General features: G+C 40.5%; 1 pseudogene; it reads right to left on the bottom strand.

Annotated features, from left to right (window-relative positions):
- Nucleotides 1-1,863: 1,863 nt before the first annotated feature.
- Nucleotides 1,864-6,401, bottom strand: LOC102811535 (annotated as a pseudogene).
- Nucleotides 6,402-24,551: the final 18,150 nt, after the last annotated feature.

Genomic DNA, 24,551 nt, shown 5'->3' with positions numbered 1-24,551 from the left:
GTCTTCATTTGGGTTCCCCCAGAGGCAACTTCTGAGGCAGAGATTTAGATGGACATACAGGGATGTGATCACATGAAGGTTTCTAAAACACAGAATATCTCCCTCAGAATTGCCTGTGTGGTGGCCAGAAGGCAGGGGCATTGATCCATCAGATTCCCATCTCCATGGGTGAGGATTATTCCCATGGGCTTTGCTCCTCCAAGTGTCCTAGCTGCACCTGGCGCTGTGGTCCTTGCAACATTGGAGAAGGCCTGGGACCAAAAGGGAAAGATGTTTTGGGGCACAGCTGAGAGGGCACTGCCAGTGTTAGAGGAATCTATACTTGGACCAGCTCTCTAGGACTTTTCCAGATAACAGCAAAGAGTTAGTGGAATGTGACTCAAAGTGCCAAAATCAAGAGCTGTGGAATAATTATATTAATATGAAAAAAAACTCAAATAGCAGGTAGTGTGGCAAGGAGGGTCTTATGAGGTTGTCTATGTATCGGGGAAAGATGCCAAGGGTTCCTAATAGAACCCGTCTAGGTTATGAATGCCCTAAGCTGCCAGTTAATACATTGCTGGTGTGGTGCTGTGGGCTAATGCACCAGACTGCAAAGCTGTTTGAACTGCAGTGTTGGTGGTTCAAGCTCACCAGATGCTCCTTGGAAACCCTATACAGGGTTGCTATGGGTTGGCACCAATTTGACGGCACTTAACAACAACAACAACCTTCCCAAGTCTCTGTTTCCTCATATGTAGAATGAAAACAACACTATCTCCATTTTAAAAATGGGTGTGGCACTGTAAGATAAGCACTGGACTGCTAACCACAAGGTTGGTGGTTCAAACACACCAGCCACTCATTGGAAACCCTATACAGGGTCACTATGAGTTAGAGCCAACTCCATGGCACTTAACAACAACAATATGGAGTCCTTGGGTAGTGCAAATCATTAGCAAGCTCAGCTGCTAACCAGAAGGTTAGAAGTTCTAATCCACTCAGAAGCACCTTGAAAGAAAACCCTGTGGAGCACAGTTCTACCATGACACCCATGGGCTTACCATGAGTCAGAATTCATTCTACTGAGACTGATTAAGCCCATCTCCAGTTCGGTGCCCTTGCCACTGTGAGTCTTGGTTCTAACATCAAACACGTAAGGCAGCCTGCTTGGTGTCTCTTGTCTTGTGTGCCTGACTAAATTGCTGTTTGGTCCCAGCTCTGCAAGTCTAACTCCCAGAGCATTTCTGGTTGTCCTGGATAGTAATGCCCAAGGCTGCTGTATATGGACTTAGAAGTGGTCAAGACTGTGGTCTCTGGAATGAGATGTCACTTGCTAGAGTGTGAATTTGGACACATTGCTTAACTTCTTTAAGCCTTAGTGTACCCATCTTTAAAATGGCATTGGAAACTATAGAGATGGTTCTGATGAGTAAATTAGATGACACGTATCAGTAGCTTAGCTCAGTAGCTGCACATGGTTAATGGTCAATAAAAATGTACTATTATGAGTCCTTCCAAACTGCATTCATCTTTTTGTCTGTGGTCAGTAGAAAGCTTTAGTTGTAATCATTAGAAATAAACTGAGGTTGGAGCCACAGGGAAAAAGAACCTTATTGAACAGATACAAATAGCTTAAAGAACCAAAGGAAGAGCAGACCAAACAGGTCTTGGGGAGCCAGGAGTCAGAGAAACTCAAGGCTGCGGAGCTGTGAACCATCTTTCTGATGGCCTGATGCCATTAATAACTCAGCTGTCACAAAGAATAAGGTACTAGCTTGAGATTGGTTTTGTTTTGTTTTGTTTTTTGAGGGCGGGGAGGCTTTATTGGGAGCAGAGGGAAGATAGGCCAACAGTGGAATGAGCCCAGGGACAGCCAGGCGCTCAGGTACCCACTCCCGCCTCAGGGTGCTTCTGCCACAGCTGCTTGTCCAGGGTGACATGCAGGCCAAAGGCACACAGCAGTAGGGGTGCTGGAAGCTGGTGCCACTGGACCCCTGGCCATGCATGCAGCGGTGTCAGTTCAGCTTGCTGCTTTGGGCACAGACGTAGGGACAGAACTCACCCATGTGGGAGCGCTGGTACACCATCAGGTTGCTACTGTTGGTGAAGTGCTTCCAGCAGAACTCACAGCTGCCCCCTGGCCCGCGTCTCTTGTCCACAGGCTTTGGCATCGACTTGGTCACAGACTTCTGGCAGTTTGCATGGTTGGCTCTCTGTTCTTTGGCGATGTCCCCACTAGGACCAGCCTGAGCCCCACCTCTCAGAGCTCCAGGTTCTTGGATGCCCACAGTGGTGGCAGCCCTGCCCCCTTCTCCCTGGTGGCACTGGAGGATGCTGGCCAGGGCAGCAGCAAGGGCATCTGGCTCAGGGGGTGTGGCTGAGGCCTGCTCCTGACCAGCATCAGCGGTGCAGGGGCTCGGGGGCTGCAGCTGGCTGTGGGTCTTCTTGTGGTTGTTGAACTTGCTGCTCTGGGCACAGGCGTAGGGACACTGGTCACAGGCAAAAGGCCGCTCACCTGTGTAGGAACGCATGTATACTTTGAGGTTACTGAAAGAGCTGGCGTTGGTAGCCCCACCAAAGCAAGAAGGAGCTGAGAAGGAGCAGTCTAAGAGGACAGGACCCTGGACAGAGAAAACAGCCTGGGTTCCACAGTCTCATTGCTAGGTGTGCCAAGAGTTGCCCTGTAAACTTCTCAGGATTGATCTGTTGACTTCTTTGTCAAAATTTAACTGCCTTCTTTTAAAACCCAGCATCAACTCCTCCAAGAAGTTTTCCCATATTTTCAGACAATCATTCCATTTTCTGAAATACCTCTATGACATTTATTCATTCATTCATTTATTCACTGGGCCAACAAGTGGTTATTGAGAACCTACTGAATATTACGTTCTGTTCTGGGAACTGGTTTACCTCAATGAACCAAAGAAAATCCATACCCTCAATGTCTTAGTTCCTACTAGGGCACACGACAATTTATATTACCAAGTGATTATGGCACTAATGTGTAAGTGCTAATGAGAAAAAAACATCAAATGGGAAAAGGGGGTTGGGGATGGACTATTGCTCAGATCAACTATTCTCCCATTTCACAGATCACACTTTGATTCCTTTTTCTCTTGTCTGCTATCAATAACTAGCTGCCCTTTCTCTTCTAGGAGTAAGCACTTTAAAGGTGAAGTCTTATTTCTAGTCTTAGCTCCTGGTTCATAGTAGTTTCTGAAAAAATGTTGGTTTAATGAAGGAACACATGCTCCACTTACAGTGTGGCTGTGGGATGATTGTGTTTTTCTGCTTGTGAGCCATTCAGTCACCCTTCTAAGAAGGGCACTGTAGTTTGGGCTGTCACTGTTAGCAGCTCCAGTGTCCTGGACAGACAGAAGAAGGGCTCTGCCCTCGTGGGTACTCAGTAAATGCTGGCTGACTGGCTTAATATTTGTTTGACCAGTCAGTAGGTCTCTTCTCTGGAATCCAGTTGGTTTCTTTGTGTTTTTATTGCTTTTACTTACTAAAACAATGTTGTTGTTAAGTGCCAGTGAGTCATTTCTGATTCATAGCGACCCTGTATAGGGTTTCTGAGGAATGGCTGATGAGTTTGAAACCACTGACCTTCCAATTCAAACTGCTTATCCTACAGATAGGTGAGCTACAACAACAAGTAAACATTAAAAAAAAAAAACAAACAAACATGCTTTCTAAATCTGAGACTACCTTGAGAAAGAAGTGAGAAAAACATTCAGTAATTGTTGTTGTTAAGTGCTGTTGAGTAGGTTTCTACTCATAGAACCGCTGGTGGGTTTGAACTGCTGACCTTGTGGTTCAAACTGACTTTGTGGTCCAGTGCATTATCCTGAAGCACCACACCAGGACTACATTCAATAATTAATATTCATTAACTGATCAGTGCTTATGAAAGCAGTAGTCAAGAAATTAAATGATGTATTGCATTGCTACAAAAGATCTCTTAAAAGTGTCCAAGAGCAAAGATGTGACTTTGAGGACTAAGGTGCCCTTGATCCAAACCATGGTATTTTCAATCACTCATATGCATGTGAAGAATGTATAGTGAACAAGGAAGACCAGAGAAGAACTGATGCATTTGAATTATGGTGTTGTCAAAGAATATTGAATATCCCATGGACTGCCAAAAGAATGGACAAATATGTTTTACAAGTACAGCCAGAATCGATGCATTTGAATTATGGTGTTGGAGAAGAATATTGAAAATTCCATGGATTTACAGAAGAACAAACAAATCTGTGTTGGAAGAAGTACAACCAGAATGTTCCTTAGAAGCGAGGATAGCGCGACTTCATCTCTTATTCACTGGACATGTTGTTAGAAAGAAACAGTCCCTGGAGGAGAAGGACACCATGCTTAGTAAAGTAGAGGGGCCATGAAAAAAGGAAGACCCTCAATGAGATAGATTGACACAGTGGCTGCAACAAGGGGCTCAAACATAATGACAATTGTGAGGATGGCCCAGGACAGGTCAGTGTTTCATTTGGTTGGACCTAGGGTCACTAGGAGTCAGAAGTGACTGCACGGCACCTCACAGCAATAACAATTCGTTAATTAAGACACAGAGGCGTGCCATCAGAATGAAGTGCAGCAACTACAGGAAGCTCAGGAGAACACCTAACCAAGTGAGGTTCTGCTCTAGGTAACAGCCATAGCATAGGTCCTTCAAAGGAAGCAAGAATCCTATTAGTACACTGGGAGAACTAGATTAATCCTCATCTAAGTACTCAATCTGAACAGAAAACTAGAATGGAATGCTTTAAAATAGTACTAAAGATTTGTGTAAGATGGAGCAGTATTAATTGCACGGTGTTCAGACATGGTTTCAGCCTTAGCAGACATCCTGACTTTTCATGTCGGACCGATGACTCAGTTGCTGTTGACATAGCTATTGGGTTCCCACAGTAAATGATGTTTATAAATGGTCAGCTGTGTTGTGAGTATATTTAGCTTATGCTAAATGCTCCTGAGAGGATGAATATCATCTGTTTTTAGTTTAATTGTGTTTTGGAGCATTGTACATTTTTTCCCAGATGAATAAATATTAAATGTGGCGCTGTAGGATAAGCGCTGGACTGCTAACCGAAAGGTCTGCAGTGAAACCCACCAATCGCTCCTTGGCAACCCTACATGTAATCTCTGTGAGTCAGAAATGACTCAACAGCACTTAACAACAACATCAACGAAAATTAGGATTGGGTTATGAAATCAAAATTACCAAATGCATAATTTAAATTAAAATTAAATGTAAAGAGTTACAGGCTGTTTTTTAAAACACTTGTAAGAATATATTCCTCACTGAAAATGTCATGCTTTTGGCAAAAATATTAGAGACCAGAGCCAACATACCTAAAACTATTGAATTCATTATTAGCATGAATAAATGGGACAGTGATGATAGGGTTGTTAGAAACAGCGGTTAAATATTGTTGGTCACCAGACTGTATTTCCCTATAATAATTAAAACTTCTCGAAACAGATTTTTATCCATATGTCCTCTGACTTTCTCATCTTTGAGGGTGCATAAACCTTGGCATTTATATATGCAAATCAATATATACAAAGTAACTATTTTAAGCAGAAGGATTCATTTCAGACTTCTGAAAAAGCAAAATTGGTCAGCTGGACCAGCTGCTCCTTGGAAACCCTATACAGGGTCTCTGGGTCAGAACCAACTCAACGGCACTTAACAACAAAAACTACATTTATTGACAGAAATATTAAAGGTAAAATGAGGCTCAACTTGAGATGGAACTGGAATGATTATGCACCTTTCCAGGTACAGAGAGAGACTTGCTGTTATTGTTGCTAAGGGCCATGCAGTCGGTTCCAACTCATAGCAACCTTGTAGCTGGTGAGTTTGAACCACCAACCTGAGGTTAGCAGTCCAGTGCGTATCCTACAGCACCCTACCAGGCCTCCAGAGAGACCTAGTGATGAGAAATTAGTAATCCTAGCTCACCCTGCTGCTAATCTCTACTCTCTTGTGCTTTCTACACTTACACCTTGTCTTCCTGAAATGAGAACTTAAATTAGCCAGATATAGATGTAAGCTGCTGAATTCCTCTTTTTGTATATGTTTTTATGAAAGCAGTTGCTGTGTAAAGAAAGGAGTATATACTCGGTGGATTATTTGTACCTGCATTTCTGTGTGTTCATACTCAACCCATCCCATCTCCATCTTTTTCTCATCAATTTCTGAGAAAAAAATAGGTAAGCTAGTAAGGTGTGTTTCAGTGTATGTCTATGAGCACTTGTCCAGTGGCATAGAGAATGAAGAGAGCTTTAATACCTTCTTGTGTGATGTCCTCTTCTTCACCTTGGCTCACCCAGTCGATGTAGACACTAGAAACTAGCTTGGTCTTTAATGATCTGTCTGGTTTAATACTAGAGAAAGCCATCAAGCCCCTAGGAGAGCCAGCTCTAGTAACTGCTTTATGCACATTGTCATTTGAACCAAGCACTTGATGTTTGTTTTTTAGTTTATTTTTTATTTTTATTGTTTAGTAAAATCTGAAAGGCTGAAATGGAGCTAAATGAATATAATATAGATCTTAAGGTATAAATTACTGTGAATTCGCTTGGATTTGATTCCATATCTTGACAGTGCAAAACCCTAGAATGTCACTTTTTAAGCTGTAATATGTTTGTATCCAGGAAAGCAACTATGAGAGAAGTTATATATAAAAAACATGTCTCAGATTTTTTTCAGTTATAAATATCATATTTGAAAGTTTCAGAAAGATGTATTTTAATATATTTGTACATTTTTTTATATTGGTGTTGTTGTTAAGTGCCGTCAAGTCGATTCTGACCGATAGCAACCCTGCATAGAGTTTCCGAGGAGCAGCTGGTGAGCTTGAACCACTGACCTTGCAGTTCAAAAGGCTTTGCAGTTTGGCGCATTAACCCACAGTGCCACACCAGTACTCTGCTTTTCTTATATATTTAACATATATATTCAATTTTAATATGCAAGTTATTATGAGTAAGAACAAATTTGAGAGTCTGTCTTACAACAGAATTTTTAAATGGCCGGAACGAAAAATCAAATAATACCTATTGTTTGTGGAGCATACAGAATTTTAATAACTTGTCTAAAGCCCTTATCCTAAATATATTACCTGTGTTCTATGTGAAGAGTTCTGGCGTGGCACTGTGGAATAAGGACTGGACTGCTAACTAGAAGGTCAGTAGTGCAAACCATCATTTGCTCCTCTGAAAACCTATACAGGGTTGCTGTGAGTCTGAACTGAATCAAAGGCACTTAAAAACAACAGAAGTGAGGAGCCGTGGTAATGCAGTGGTTAAAGTGAATGACAGCGAAACAAAAAGTTGGTGATTCAAACCCACCAGCTGTTCTGCAGGAGACAGCTGCTTCTGTAAAGATTTACAGCCTTGGAAATCCTATGTGGCAATCCTAAACCCAAAAAGCCAAACCCACTGCCACTGAATGGATTCCAACTCATCGCGGCCCTGCAGGACAGAGTAGAACTGCTTTTGGGGGCTTCTGAGACTGTAAATCTTTACGGGTGCAGACAGCCTCATCTTTCTTCCACAAAGTGGCTGGTGAGTTTGAACCACCAGCTATTTGGTTAGCAGTCCAGTACTCACCTACAGTGTCACCAGAGTAATTCTGTTTTGTGCTACAGAGTTGCTATGAGTTGGAATTGACAATGGGTTATGTTTCAGTTCTGTTATATGTTCAAAAGACAAATTTATTAAAATCTTTGGTAAAGCTCCTCATGCTGCTTTGACTGTATTCAGTTCTCTGTTAAATGCTTGAATCTTTGATGTATTGACTGTGATGTGTATTGGAATAGTTGGTATGTTGAATGCCCTGATATCAGTAGAATGCTATGTATTTTTTATAATGTATCAATTGCTATATTTTTCCTCTTAAATTATTGCAATTGATTTTTTTTAATAGAAAAGAGAAAGGTATTTAGAAACCCAAATAATTACACATTTCATAAATCCAAACAGTTACACATTTCTTGGTATTTTATTCTTAATAAAAGTGACATTTTGATATTTAAGGATTCCATGTTGTGAGTTTTTGTTGTTGTTGTTTTAAAACAAATATTCTGGAGAGCTTTGCTACTCTTGATAGTTACATAGATTATTTTAGATAGAATTATCACTAATTCGGTGATGTAGCCTTGGTGTTCTCACTTTTTATCACAGGAAGGTTATAAAGCAGTTATGATGACAGACATACACTCTGAGAGACCTTCCTGTCCCCCATTAGCAAGGAGACCCAATAGCTCATGCTCCTTTTTCCTCAAAGCCTTCTCCATCAGACATGCTTCTGACAGCCTTATGGATCTATCTAGTATATCACTCCCATTTATTAAGCCATTTCTATTGTGATACTTTTGTCACTGCATTACAAGGACTATGTCTACTAATTCTTTTTTTTAATGTCCTAAGTTTGGTACACCAGGAAGGGGACTTGCTTGAAACTGAAAAAAATAAAGACCTTTATGCTGCATTTCCCTTCACTTTCATCCTGTATTCTTTTCCAAGGAGTTTTTGAGTATCAAGAAGTCAATCCCAGAATCCTGTTTCATTAGTCTCTGCCACATGGGGTTGCAACAAGTTAGAACCAACTCAACTATAACTGATTCGGTTTTTGGTGTTAGCCTCTTCTTTCTAGGAGAGTCCTTCCTACCAAGCTTTATCCCTATTCTAACCTGCACTCTTAAAAAACAGCAGCAGTAACAACAACAAATATATTGAAGACTAAGCCCAAGTCATATTATACTTCACAGTACTCTGTCCAATAAAAATGGTTTGGTTTTGGTGCCTTTGAATTCGTTTTGACTCATAGCAACCCTAAGTACTACAGAACAAAACACTGCCTGGCCCTGCCCCATCCTCATAAGTGTTGTATTTGAGCCTCTTGTTGTTATTATATCAATCTGTCTCCTTGAGGGCCTTTCTCTTTTTTGCTGAACCTCCACTTTTCCAAGCATGATATCCTTCCTCAGGGACTGGTCCTTCCTGACATGTCCAAAGTACAAGAGACAAAGTCTCACCATCATTGCTCCAAGAAGCAATTCAGTTGTATTTCTCCCAAAACAAATTTGATCATTCTTCAGGCAGTCCATAGAACATTGAATATTCTTCACCAACACTGTAATGAAATACATTGATTTTTTTTATTCTTCAGTCCTTTTATTCATTGTTCACCTTTCACATGCATATGAAATGACTGAAAATGGCTTAGGTCAGGTCTACCTTAGTCCTCAAACTTACATCTTTGCTTTTTAACATCTTAAAGCGGTCTTTCAGCACATTTGCCTAATGCAATGATAGATACATCATTTGATATCTTAACTCTTGCTTCCATTAGTGTTGATTGTGGACCCAAGTAAAATAAAATCTTTGACAACTTGCATCTTCTCTCCATTTATCATGATGTTATTTATTGAGCAGTTGTGAGGATTTTCATTTTCTGTATACTGATGTGCAATCCATACTGAAGGCCGTAGTTTTTGATCTTCATTAGTATATACTTCACATCCTCTTTATTTCTAGCAAGCAAGGTTGTGCCGTCTGCATATTGAAGGTTGCTAAAGAATCTTCCTCCAATCCTGATGGCATGTTCTTCTTCATATAATCCAGTGTCTTAGATTATTTACCCAACATACAGGACCTGGTGTGGCACTGTAGGATCAGCCCTGGACTGTGAATCACAAGATAGGCAGGTTAAACCCACCAGCTGCTCCCCAGAAACTCTATATAGGGTTGCTATTAGTCGGAACAGTCTCGACAACACTTATCAACAACAATAACAACAGATTGATTAAGTATGGTGAAAGGATACAACCCTGGTGCACAGGTTTCCTGATTTAAAATCATTCAAATTGTTCTGTTCTAACAACTGCCTCTTGATCTATGTACAGGTTCCTCATGGGTACAATGAAGTATTCTGGAATGCCCATTCTTCTTTGTAATGTTATCCATAGTTTGTGATGACACACACAGTCAAATGTATTTTCATAGTCAGTGAAGCACAAGTAAACACCTTTCTGGCATTCTTTGCTTTCAACCAAGATCCATCTCACATCAGCAACAATATCCCTCCTTCCACGTCCACTAAAATAGGTAGGGCTAGGTGACCCTAAGGCAAACAGTCCTTCAAGATATTTGTGGTCAGCATTGTTATTTTCCTTCTTTTCTTTTAGAATCTCAACTTTGGTCTCCTGGAATCACCTACTAAGGACAGTTATAAAGTAAGTGTACATTAAAAAATTTCTTCTCAGTTTAGCTATAAATGTAAATCTGGGCTTTGTTCAATAGTTTTCACAAAAGAGAGTTTCTTTCAAATATTGTATCAATAAATAGCCTAATGAACATTAGAGTTCTCTATATAGGAAAACAATGTTAACCCCAGTCTCTAAACTTTATGGACAGGATAAATGGATGGAAATGGAATAAGTAAGTTACTGTGTTTCATTCTTGAATATTACTGTAGCATAATGAACTATATTTGCAGCCCCAGAGATCAGTAGTTTTTCTGTGCCATCTTCACCCCAGGCAGCTGCCAGAGCCTTCTCCAGGGGCACATTTCAACAGCCTCCTCCATCATGTTAAATTGCCAAAGAGGTATGTTAAGTGGTATTAAGCACCAGTCTGCTTTGAGCAGAGAGCTTGGCACATAACATAAAAGATATTTGTTAGACAATGAATGAATGGATTAATTAATTGTTTAAAAGAATTAATTGCCTAATTTTATCATTTTCCCATTCTGTAATATCTATTTTTTAATGGTATTTTATTGTGCTTTAGGTGAAAGTTGAAACAGCAAATTAGGTTCTCCTGTAACAATTTTTATAAAATTTTTTGGTGCCATTGGTTACAATTTTTACAAGTGTCAACATTCTTATTGTTTGTATCCTATTTGCTCTGTTTTGAGTGATCTAACTTCTCCTTGCCTTCTCATCTCTGCTTTTGGGTAATTGTTGACTGGTTTCACATAGTCACTTGTTGAAGGAATTACTCACAGGTGATATTTTTTATAGTATAAATAGATATCTCATTTCGCTGAAAGATGACCTGTAGCTATAGCTTCGATTCCAAGTTCAAAGAGTATTTTAAGGTGCTAGTTTGGGGGGGGCGGGTCCCTGTAGTCTCTATTGGACCAGTAGGTCTGTCCTGTTTTAAGAATTTGAGTCTACAGATTTTCCCATTGTACCCAGGACCTTCTAGTGTGTCCCTAGTCAAAAAGGTCAGTAGTGGTAGCTAGGCACCATGTGGTTCTGGTTCCAGTTAGAAGATGTTGGGGTTCACGTGGGTTATTAGTTCAATGGACTAGTTCTTTCTTTGAACCTTTGATTTCCTTCATTTTCTTTTGCTCCAGAGACCAATATTGTATCTAAGAAGGCTACTTTCAAGCTTTTAAACCCCAGATACTACTACCAAATTCAGATTCAGATTGTTCTCTTTGTGATGCCAGCTGACGAAGTTGTCCACAGAGACTGTGGTTCCAAAGCCTCATGACCCAGTAAACCAATCCTGTGAGTTCTGGCAATGTCTAAGCATCCTCTGTAACTGTGCCCCATAAGTGGTTTGTTATATATGTGCAGCACACACAAGTGTGTGTGTACATATGCCTATAGATACAACATACATGCGTGTGAATATGCTTGTATATGCCTTCCTATTCACCTATACATAGATGCATCCATATCTACATGTATAACCACACATATTGTCTGTATCATTTTTGAGTTTCTATCTGGTTGTTCTAACTACCAAAGAAAGTGGTGTGCTAAAGTCTCCTCCTATTATGTAGAGCTGTCTATTTCTCTTTTCAATTCTATTAGAATTTATGGCCACCACTTGTCTGTCAGTTTTTCATACTGTGGTGGCTTGTGTGTTGCTGTGAAGCTGGAAGCTATGCCACCAGTGTGTTAAATACCATCAGGGTCACCCATGGCAGACAGGTTACAATTGAGCTTCCAGACTAAAACACACTAGGAAGGAGAGGTGGACTACTTCTGAATGTTTAGCCACTGAAAACCTTACAAATAGCAGTGGAACACTGTCAGATAGCAACAGAATATTGAGTATTGAGATATGATGAATAATATGAAAATATTGTCAGCCAAAGTGCCAGAAGATGAACCCTTCAGCTTGGAAGGCACTCAGATATGATTAAAGAAGCTCCTCAGGGTAGAGTTGACCGTGATGACAAGAATAGAGTAAAGCTTTCAGGACCTTCATTCACTGATGGGGCACAACTCAAAATGAGAAGAAACAGCTGTAAACATCCATTAGTAATCAGAACCTGGAATGTGTGAAATATGAATTTAGGAAAATCAGAAGTTGTCGAAAATAAAATGGAACACATAAAGATCAATATCCTAGGCATTAGTTAGCTGAAAGGAACTGGTATTGGCCATTTTGAATATTGGCCTAGTATGCTGGGATGACAAATGGAAGAGGAATGGCATCACATTCTTCATCAAAAAGAACATTTCAAGATCTATCTAGAAGACTAGTTAATACCACTATAATTTAAATTTACACACTAACCATTACAACCAGTAATGATGAAATTGAAGAATTCTACCAACTTTTTCCATCTGAATTTGATCAAACATGTAATCAAGATGTATTGATAATTACTGGTGATTGGAAAGAAAAAGTTGGAAACAAAGAAGAAGGATCAATAGTTGGAAAATATGGCCTTGGTGATAGAAATTATGCTGGAGGTCATATGATAGAATTTTCTAAGACCAATGACTTCTTCATTGCAAATACCATTTTCAAACTACATAAAAGATGACTATACACATGGACATAACCAGATGGAGTACACAGAAATCAAATTGAATACATATATAGTGGAAAAGCTCCATATCATCGGTCACAGGGCAGACTGTGCTCATATGCAAGTTTAGGCTGAAGATGAAGAAACTTAAAACAAGTCCATAAGAACCAACATATGACCTTGAACATATCCCACCTGAATTTAGAGATCATCTGAATAACAGATTTGATGCATTAAACACTAAAGACCAAAGACAAGAAGAGTTGTGGGATGACATCAAGAACATCATACAGGAAGAAAGCAAAAAAGTCTGTAAGAAGACAAGAAAGAAGGAAAAGACCAAAATGAGTGTCAGAAGAGACTCTGAAACTTGCTCTCCAGCATAGAGATGTTAAAGCAAATGGAAGAAATGAGGAGGTCCAAGAGCTGCATATGGTTGCTATGAGTCGTATGGTACCTATCAACTACAACAACAGAGATTATGTGTTTTGGAACTCTGTCATGGGTTTGTAAATATTTATCATGATTATGTCATTTTGGTGGATTGACCTTTTAATCGTTATATAATGACCTTCCTTGTCACTTGTAATGGATTTTGACTTAGTCTGTCAGAGATTATCATTGCCATTCCTGCTCTCTTTGGTTACTGTTTCCTTGGCATATGTACTTTTATCCTTTGACTTTTAACCTATTTATGACTTTGTGTCTTTTGTAGGTAGCAGATTGATGGGTCATGTTGTTTTTGTTTTATTTTTTTAACTTTTGACTGTGATTTCAGTGATGTCTTACAGCTAAGAGCATCTGTTTTACATTCAACAAACCATGCACTTTGTTTCATCTCAGTGATTGCAAATCCCTCCATGCACTAACAGTTACAATGTTCTTCTTCTTCTTAAGTGCCGTCGAGACAGTTTCGACTCATAGTGACCCTGTATAGCGTTTCCAAGGAGCAGCTGGTGAGCTTGAACTGCTGACCTTGTGGTTCAAACCCACCTTGCAGTCTGGCGCATTAACCCACAGTGCCACTTGTTAGCTGTTTTCATTCAGTGAATCTTACCTTTTGGTGTCTGTTTAGTTCTTCCATTTCCTGTCCAGTTTCTGTATTGTTAGCTGCATCTGTTTCACTTCATTTCTTAGTGCTTTGCTCTAGGCGGACAGCATGGTATGTGTGACTAAGCCACCAGCTTGGACTATCTGCTAAGACATAAATTTTGGGTGATACCTCGGTGAGTTCTCTTCATAGTGAAGCAGTATGCTGCAGTTGGTCAGTGCCCAGCTTCGGAGCCACATGTTTTGATTCTTTTCCTGGCTCTGCCACTTACTAGCTGGGTGACTTTGAGCACATTTTGGAACTTTTCAGTGTCTTGATTTTTTTCTTCACAAAATACCTCTATTGTTGTTTCATGAAGTTGTGATAAAATGAAATCAATTAATATTAGCAAAATGCTTAAAACAGTGGCTGGCACCTACTAGTCTCTAAAAATGTTTGTTGACTAAATTAAATAAATTATACGTATAGGAACATTTTGAGGTCCCATATTTAAAGACTGAAAACTGGTTTGAACTGGAAGCAATGACACCCAGTTGGCAATGAGCACAGTTGCCACTCAGATAGTAGTTTCGAATACCATTTTCCAATCAAAGAGCCAGAGTCCTTGGAGAAATGGTAAGTTCTAAGGTTGGAGTAGGAAATACACAAGATGAACCTCGAGTGTCTAATAGTGTGCTAAAGTAAGGAAGGGCTAAAACAACAACAAAAATGTTCACATAGCAACAGAGGTATGTTATAGGGGTACCGGTGGTGGTGATGAGCTATGGACTCGCTTGTGACTCACAGCAGCCCTGCACAGAAGGTTTCCAAGGCTGTAAATCTTTATGGGAGCAGAAGGTCTCACCTTTCTCTGGCAGAGCAGCTGGTAGATTCCAACTGCTTACCTTGTGGGTAACAGCCCAGCTCATGATCCACTATGCTCTCAGAGCTCCTTACACTGAAAATACTCCCAATGGCCAAAGCTGAAATAATGTGAGCAACAAAATAAATTTATAGTGCAGTTTGATAATTTGAGCAAACTGAGCAACAATGTAAATAAAGTTATAGTCCAAAGTAGAAGATAGTCCAAAGTCTAAAATAAATATCTATGAATCCATAGATATAAATAAGGAGCTCTGGTAGCATAGTGGTTACAAATCGGGCTGCAAGCCACAAGGTTAGCAGTTTGAAACTGCCAGCGGTTCCACGGGAAAAAGATGAGGCGGTCTGACTGCTCCCGTAAAGATTTACAGCCTTGGAAACCATAAGTAGGGTCGCTTTGAGTCAGAACCGACTCCATGGCACAAAACAACAACATAGATATAAATAAGTGGGTTAATAAATTAATGAGATAAAATAAACAAATATTCTATGCAGAAGAATTCCCAATAATTTATGTAGCCACCCTGTTGTTAAGGAGGTAGGACATAACTCCCCACTCTTTGAGGGTGGACTGACTGGGCAAAGCGACTTTCTTCTTGATGCTGTAATGAACATGGCACTTTTTGTCTATGGTCTTCCTCCCAAAGATACATTATCCCAGTCTAATCATGAAAAAGATCAGACCAATTCAAGTTGAAGGACATTCTGCACAGCACTTCAAGGATAATCTTCAAAAGTCAAAGCCATCAAAAACAAGGGAAGTCTTAGAAACCATCAACTCCAAGAAAAACCTAAGAAAACGTGACAATCAAACAATGTGGAATCTTGGTTGGGATCCTGGAATAAATAAAGGACATTAGAGGAAAACTGCGGCTATTTGAATAAAGTCATTAATTGGAGTCCTAGTGTGGACTGCTGGCTCGGTTTGAACCAAAAGGTTGGTGATTCAAATTCAGCAACCGCTCTTTGGAAACCCTTTACAGGGTCAATTTGGATCAGAACTGACTCAACTGCGCTTAACAACAGCAACAACACAGTTAATAGAGCCCTAGTGATGCAGTGATTAAGTGTTCAGCCGATGGTTTGAAGTCACCAGATGCTTTGTGGGGAAACGCTGTGGAAGTCTGCTTCCATAAAGATTTCAGTCCTGGAGACCCAATGGAGCAGTTATAAGGTGGTGGTGGTAGTGTGCCATGGAGTTGATTCTGACTCATAGCGACCCTGCATTGGGTTTCCGAGGCTGTAAATCTTTATGGGAGTAGAAAGCTTCTGCTTCCGTGGAACGGCTGTTAGTTTCGAATTGCTGACCTTGCGGTTAGCAGCCTGCTTCATAATTACTATGTTACCAGAGCTCCTTAGTTATAGGTTGTTGTTGTTAAGTGCCGTTGAGTCGATTCTGACCCATAGCGACCCTGTATAGGGTTTCCAAGGAGCAGCTGGTGAGCTTGAACCACCGACCTTGCAGTTCAAACGACTTTGCAGTCTGGCACATTAACTCACAGAGCCACACCAGGACTCCACCTAATACTTAACTATGAGTTGGAATTGACTTGACAGCTATAGGTTTATAGTTAATAAACGATGTGGCCAATATTGTTTTATTAATTATGATAAATGTATCATAACTAATAAAAAGATATTAATAATAGGGGTAACTGGGTGAGAACTCTATATACTACTTTTACAATAATTCTTTAAATCTAAAGTTGTTTTTTATTAAAAAAAAGTTTATTTGCTAAAATAATGAAGCACAACCAAAAAAAGCAAAACAAAACAAAAACTGGTTTTGAGATACAAGTAAAATAGAACGTTTATTTGATGAAATAATGAAGCACCGCATCAAAAAAATATCGCCACCACCTATGAACTCAAAGTGAAGACCGAACCAGAACAAACTACGGCTTGCAGCTAATAAGTAGGTTTCACACACACTGCCTACACACACACACACGCGCGTGCGCATTTACAGTTGTTTAGACATATTTTTCTGAGTTATAACTGAGAGAATTATTTGAAGATGAAAAAGTCAGAGAACAATATTTGTGGTTAGCTCATAAATTTCCTTGACTAGTGCTTTCTTTTCGCAGTGAAAATATTTGCACAAAATCACACTCAGTTCGATCACAATGCTTTCATTAGTCTAAGAACTCGCTTTATAAAAGTTTCAATATTATGACTTCATTTCCACTTTTCATTGCCGTTATTTTTATTTGCATTTTAATGCTTTTGTTTATTCTTTCTGCTATACCTAGTAAAATGGGACTACTTTGGTTATTTTTTCATTTCTATTTTTACATGACACATAGATTTTAATGTATTAGATATTCATTTTCACTGAATTTTGTGGATTTGGAATCCTTTTCTCATAAAAAATATTAAACACAAAAATACTAGCATTGCATTTCCTTCAGTAGCAGCACATATACTAAAACTGGTTGTTGTTGTTGTTAAGTGCCGTCGAGTCGGTTCCGACCCATAGCGACCCTGTACAGGGTTTCCGAGGGTGTAAATCCTTACGGGAGTAGAAAGCTTCATCTTTCTCCCACGGAGCGGCTGGTAGTTTCGAACCGCTGACCTTAAGGTTCGCAGCCCGATTCGTAACCACTACACTACCAGAGCTCCTTACTAAAACTGGAATGCTACAGAAATACTAACATTGTTATTTTTCTCTAGTTACCCTCAAGATTTTCAGGATCTCAAACATTTATTTATTTTTTGTACCGATTGCTTCTTAAAACACAACAGTGTCCCAGAAATTTTAATATTAAGGGATTATTATTACATTTGCCAAGTTACTGCTTGCATCTGTATATAAAATACAAGCACCTGTTGTCAGATCCTGTGTCTTAGGTTTGTATGGGTTTGGGTGTGAGTCTCTGTAGAGGTTGTTACAAACCTATTAGCGGATTGAAGTATAGACTTTTGCTACTTGTGTCTCTAATATGCAGCCACTTTGCAGAAAGTAGGTTACTTGTGTGAACATATCTCACTGCAGCCAAATTAAATTACAAAGAAATATATAGTGCAATAATTCAATTGAGAAACTCTCAGTGGGGGTGGAGGGCTGGAGGGGAGAGGGGTTTCCCTACTCTTCTTAGCTTTCTTTTTCAAGTCTCTTCCTACTGACATTTTTCTTTTTACTGCTCATTCACAACTAAGCATTAGGTTGTAGCTGTTGGTTCTTTCATACCAAGGAGTTCAAAGAGTTGTTACTCAGAATGGTGAGAACATAATCACCTGTAGCTATTGGTAAAATAACTCAGTTAGCAAATAGAGGTCAAAGCTTGCTTACTTTGTCCTTCCTCTGTTCCTTGGGGTTGTTTTCTTTTTAGGAATTAAATAACTGGATTCTTAAAAAGTATACACAGAGTAAGTTAGAATAAACAGAAGTAACCTTTACTGCTTGTGAAGGAAGCATTAAATGAAAGCTCAGTTTAAGTGCATTTGTCTTTGACTGGAAGGTCAAATCAGAATGAAGTGATTCTTTATTAGAAAGAAGTGCAGTGGAGGGTCTAGGCATTTCCCCAAGTTGTTGGTCAGTGGTGGCCAGCATTAGATCTCTTTCCCACTGTTTTAGCCACACTTCCTCAGGGGATTCTGCTCACCTAATGGCTTCATTGCAGCATGGTGGCTTTATACTATAAGCACTGGACTGTGAACCACAAAGTCAGTGGTTTGAGCCCACCAGTTTCTCCACCGGAGAAAGATGAGGCTTTCTGTTCCTGTAGAGATTTACGGCTTTGGGTACCCTACACAAGGATGCTACGAGTTGATACCAACTCAATGGCACATAACAACAACACAACAATAATGGTTTCATCAAAGTTTCTTGGTGGTATAAATGGCTAGCTCTTAGCTGCTAACCAAAAGGTTGGAGGTTTGCATCCGCCCAGAGGTGCCTCAGTCTACTTCCAAAAATTCAGCCACTGAAGGCCACACGATGCACCATTCTGTTTTGATGTACATGGAATTGCCAGAGTCAGAGCTGACTCCATGACAATTGGCTTAAGAGTTTCATCAGATTTATTTGCCGTGGAGTCTTGGTGTGGTGCTGTAGGATAAGTACTGGACTGCTGACTTCAAGGTCAGCGGTTCAAACCCACCAGTCACTCCTCAGCTGCTATGCGTTGGAATCGACTCAAAAGCACTTAACACCTCAACAACATTTTTGTGCATATGTCTGTGTATGTTTACTCATTACTGAAATGCAGGATTTTATACTGTTGGAGCAACCATGAGATCAATACCACCCTTTTCTCAAAAGAACTGGGTTTATTCCCAAGCGATATGTTTTCTAAATTGTACTGCGATCTCTTTGTCTTCAGATTTTGCTTCTAGACCTTCCTGGTCTTCTTTTGCATCCTGGTGGTTAAGTTCAAATTGGATTTTCTTGTTTGGGACTGCTGAGCTAGTGGTTGGTTATGGCAGAATGAAGATTCTTTCAGCATAAAAGTTTTCCAGCTCATTCATTATATTTGGTGTCATTGTTGGTGGCTCATATCCCCAGTAAAGTCAGTACTACTTCCTCCTACATTGAATTCTCATTTTCCTGAATTCCCCACTATCATGGTGACACAGTGGGTTAGGCACGAGGCTGCTAGCTGTAAGGTCAGCAGTTTGAACCCACCAGTCACTCTTTGGGAGAAAGATGAGACTGTCTGATCCTATAAAGAGTTACAGTCTCAGGCTCTCTAAGGAACAGTTTTCTTCTGTCCAATATGGAATCCTGGTGTGATGGCTGTAGGGTGAGCACTGGGTTGCTAACCACAAGGCTAGTGGTTCAAACCCACCAGATGCTTCTTGGAAACCCTATAAAGGGTCACCATGAGTCAGAACTGACTGACGGCCCTTACTAACAGCAACAACAATATAGGTTCGTGGTGAGTAGGGATTCAACTCAATGGCAGTGGGTTTGGTTTGTTTTGTTTTTGTATAAGGGCAAGTCAACAAGTATTGCTAAAAAAATCATAGAAATCCTTATTGATAAAAAATATCAAAGCATGAAGCTCTTCTTTATAAACATATCCTCCATGTTGGTCCATAAATCTTGAAGGCTGTGTTTCCATCTCTGTGAGTCCTGGTGTGCCCTTGTAGAATAAGCACTGGCTGCTAACTGCAAGGTTGGTGGTTCAAGCCCATCAGCTGCTCTTTGGAAACCCTCTGTAGGCTTGCTATGAGTTAGAACCAACTCGACAGCACTTAACATCAATTTTTCCCCCAAAGAATTTTGTGGTTTTTAATTTATACCATGTCAAGATGCCAGTTTTGAATGTCCTATGTTATGTTCTATTATGTGTCGTTCAGTCGGTTCTGACTCTTAGTGACCCTGAATAGGGTTGCCAAGTAGTGACTGGTGAGTTTGAACCACCAACCTTGTGATTTAAACCCACCTTGTGGTCCAGTACTTTATCCCACAGCACCACACCAGTACTTCCTTGAACATCCTTGAGGAATTACAATCATGTTGTTTTGTTAGCTATTGATATGTTGAGGGCAAGAATTTTGCCTTATCTTGCATGCCTTCATAATGTTCAGAGGCTTCAGCATTGATCCCCATTTATCACCATCATCTTTCCCTTATACCTGATCAAAACAATGTGTCCTCAAATTGAGTGTGTGATACATCTTCGACATGTCTCTCCCTGTACTTGGTGCCACACAGGTGGAGTCAGCCAAACAAAGCACCCACACTTGTCCTCAGAACTTCCTTATCTTCCTTTGAGGATCACTGCCCAGTCCCAGAGCTCCCAGGCTCTTTTCTAGGCATCGATGTCTTATGTTGGCCCTCACTGAGGACTTAGCTGAGTATTACTCCTCCTAAGGAACTCATGTTCTAAGAAACCAATCTTGAAGATCATAAAGATTTCAAGGTCCAAAGTAATGTACATCTAATGATAAATTTTCAGGCACCCTGTTGGGCATTGGTAAAGATATTTTAAGTCCATTGTTGCCTGGCCTGTCTTAAATCACACCACATAGACAGACACTACTCTGCTTGCTTATAGGCCTGTCCTACTTAGGAGCCAATGAAGAAAGAGAAATGTTGATCTCTGTTCTTATTTAATGTAGTAGGAGAGTTGGACTGCTTGTGCAGACTAGTGTACTGATCAAGAGGATTTGGAATCACATGATGTTAGCTTCTACTATCAGGTTTTCTACTTATGAGCTATGTGACCTTGATCAAGTTTCTAAAAGATTCTGATGCTCATTCTCTTTACCAATAACACAGGTATAACATACCCTATTCCAAGAAGGTTTGGAAACTTCAATGAGATATGTACATTTTGAGTACATAGTAAACATGTATTACACGGATGTCATCAGTAACAATAGGTAGAGCTAGTGAGCATTCTGCAACCACCTGCCAACTTGCTAGACTCTATTCCACAAGGATTTCAAATACTAGCGGAGTCACTCCTGGTGGACCGATTTCAGTGAGGCTTCCATGCTAAGACAAACCAGAAAGGAAAGCCAGGTGAACTACTAGACATTAGCTAATGAAAATTCTATGGATTACAACAGAACATTGTCCAATACGGTGCTTGAAGATGAGCCCCTGGGAGTGGAAATCACTCAAAATATGCAGTGCTAGAATCCATGGACTTGAGTATACTGATGACTGTGAAGATGGTGGTGAACTGGGCAGTGTTTCGTTCTGTTGTGCACGGTGTTGCCACGGTCAAGCCAACTCAAAAGCAATTAACTGTCACAAGGGAGAATTCTACATCCAAGCGAGGCACTAGAATCTGAGACCGAGAATAAATCTGTCGAGAAAAGCAATGATGCAAGGGCAAGATGGAAGAGAATTTCATGGACATTCCATGGAAATTTATGGAAAGGACTTCCTTGCTTCATAGGAAGCCATGGAGTGCTGCCCAGTATCTCTGCATTCTGATCCCTGGTTTTTAGCCTAGGAAGATATTTCTGGCTTAGAATTAGTCATTGGGAACAAGGAAGAGTATGAATGGGAAGCTATGCACGTTGTCATGACAGCATCATCCCATACAATAACAATCTGCATCTTTCTCCTTTACTGGATTGTTGTTGTTGTTGTTGTTATGTGCCATGAAGTTGGTTCCAGCTTATAGCGACCCTGTACAGGGTTTCTAAGACTGTAAATCTTTATGGGAGCGGAAAGCCTCATCTTTCTCCCACAGAACAGCTGGTAATTTCAAACTGCTGACCTTGAAGCCGATTCGTAACCACTATGCTACTGGATTATGTGGTCTTAATTCCTGTTACACCTAGGCCACTGCTAGAGTATATTCTCACTACTCAATTATTGGTAAAATGATTGAAAGGACAGATATCATTGGCAATTTGCTGCACCAAATGTCCTAACCACATAAATGATCATATAGTGAATCTACCTAAACTCAGTCCAAGTGTGTGAACGTAGTTTTCCTGTATGCAAGAACATCATTCAGTCCAATGATGGCTCCCCAAAGCAACATTGTTTGTGGGACCAGAAGGATGTGACTTAGGAAAGTTACAGCAGTATTGAAAATGCTGGTTGTGGTGCATAAAAGGAGACAGAGAAAGAAAAGACAAACAAACAAAAAACCAACCAGGTAATATTGAAAAAGACATCTGTAAAATCAAGCCAGATGCCACAAGGGATGAGTTGGCAAATTGGAATGGATCATTGCAAATTCCTGCAGCCACGTGGCTTGTGATTTAACACTTGTTGGAGCTTTTGTTGTTCCATGATATTTGGGGTGGAATTTAGTCCCATCTCATCATCCTGTCAAAAGAATGGCTTTTAGAAAGACTGGATGTTTCTTCCCATTCTTGTTTATTCCTTGCCATCCTGCTGCTTACAAAATTGGTCTCTCACACTCTGCCTGGGGTGTTTTCTATTCTCAGGTAGTTAAAATTGCCAGAGGAGTTCTTTGAGCTGCTATATTTTGAAGAATGGGGGAGACATGCTGCCCTGTGGAGACGCAGCTTGATATGACATCTCCCCAATGAAGGAAGCACGGAGCTATTAGAAACTTGTGACCAGCTGTGAAATTTTGCACATTCAAGTATTTTAAATGCTTGAAAGTGCCTGTTGTGCATCTTGTTACAGGGATATAATAGCAGGTGTGACTCCTCATGTGGGCTGATGCCTTCTTGAAAGTTGCCTAGAGTAATGTGCAATGTAATTTCTTTTCAAAGTGGGGCTCCTGTCATTCTTTCCCCAGTGCTGGGCTGCAACTCTGGCAGGAAGCGTGCCGATGCTTTTGGTCCCTTTCCCTCTGCCTTACTTTGACAGGATGCTTCTTGACCGTCTGAATGATCTTCACTGAGATCCCCACTGTGCCTGCATTTAGGTGATGCTTCTCCTGATGGTGAAATCATGGTGGCACCTGAGGTCATGGAAACTAGAGACTGGAAGTGATTGAGGCATGGAATCCAGAAAGGTTTCAAGGCTTGAACAGAATCTACTTTGATTACAGTTGCTGTAATTATAACTACATTGTCTCCTGGCACTAAGCAGGTTAGCCCTTGGCAAAGTGGTGAAGCAGACCAAGGTTAGACTGGCCCTTTTGAGCCTCTTCATGGTCCATCTTTCCTGGGACTTCTGCTCCCCTTTCCCTAAGTATGGTACTCAGCTCCTGGTGTCTCTGTGAACAGCACACCATCCTCATGAGGGTTGTTGTTATTGTTAAGTGCGGTGGAGTTGGTTCTGACTCATAACAGCCCTGCATAGGGTCTCTGAGGAAGGTTTGAACTGCCGACTGTGTGGTTTGCAGTCCAGTGCTGATCCTACAGCACCACACCCGGAGTAGTGCTTAATACTTCATACTCTTTCTCTTACCTGCTATTTCCATTCTCATCAACAATTTTAGCCCAGATATTTTTTTAGGGAGTCTTGGGTGCACAAACAGCTAAGCTCTTGACTACTAAGAGAAAGGTTGGCAGTTTGAACCCATTTAGGGGTACCTCAGGAGAAAGACCTGATCATCTGCTTCCATAAGGCCTTGAAAACTCTATGGGGTATAGTTCTACTCTGCATACACTGCTTACTATGTGTCAGAATCGATTTAACGGCAGCTGGTTTGGTTTGGGTTTTTACTATTCCTTTGAGGACACTTGCTACTATATGAACGTTGTCCAAAGACACCTGTGCTGGGTAGTGTCTCGTCCAGGAGGGAAAGGATCTCCCATATGAGGTAGCTTCAAGGAACTGAAAATGCTATCAAAGTAGCCAAGGGGTTGAGGGAGTCCGAAGGTCACATTAAATAGATGTACATGCAAAATTGGTTCAATGTCTGAAAATTAATGCAAGACCTCATGCTGTATGATTGCATTTCTATGAAAATCCAGAATAAGGAAATTTGTTGTTGTTGTTGTTAAGTGTGGTGGAGTCTGTTCCAACTCATACTGACACATTTCCAAGGAGTGGTTGACAGCTCAGTGTTTATCCTACTGTGCTACACCAGGACTCCTACAGGGACAGAAAGTAGATTAATCGTTGCTCAGAACTGAGTGACGAGGTGGGGGTGGGAGTGAGGATTACAAAAAAAGTATAAGTTGAGAGAGGCAGTGGAGAAGGGATGGGGTCTGTCAGTGCCTCTGGGAGTCCTTTCAGAGTCTAGCTGTATGAGCTTGGCATTACCCATAATTGGCAATACTAAGACAATGGGTTTGTGAGAAAGTGCATTCATGTACTATCATCCCGCCAATGTGGATAATTTATAATGGACTTACTTTACTAGTTGAGCAAAAATTTAATGAGCTCCTATGTATACAGAATATGTATGAGTCACTCTAAAAATAGTCTAAGTCTAGGAGAGGTAACTGGGAGCCAAAAGAAGACCCAGGTAAACCCAGAAAATCATGTTAGAATATGCCTTGAGTTAGGGGTAC

The sequence above is a fragment of the Chrysochloris asiatica genome, unplaced genomic scaffold, assembly GCF_000296735.1.
Source record: "Chrysochloris asiatica unplaced genomic scaffold, ChrAsi1.0 scaffold00001, whole genome shotgun sequence".
In the NCBI taxonomy this organism is placed as follows: Eukaryota; Metazoa; Chordata; class Mammalia; order Afrosoricida; family Chrysochloridae; genus Chrysochloris; species Chrysochloris asiatica.
This window is presented reverse-complemented; position numbering and strand designations above follow the sequence as displayed.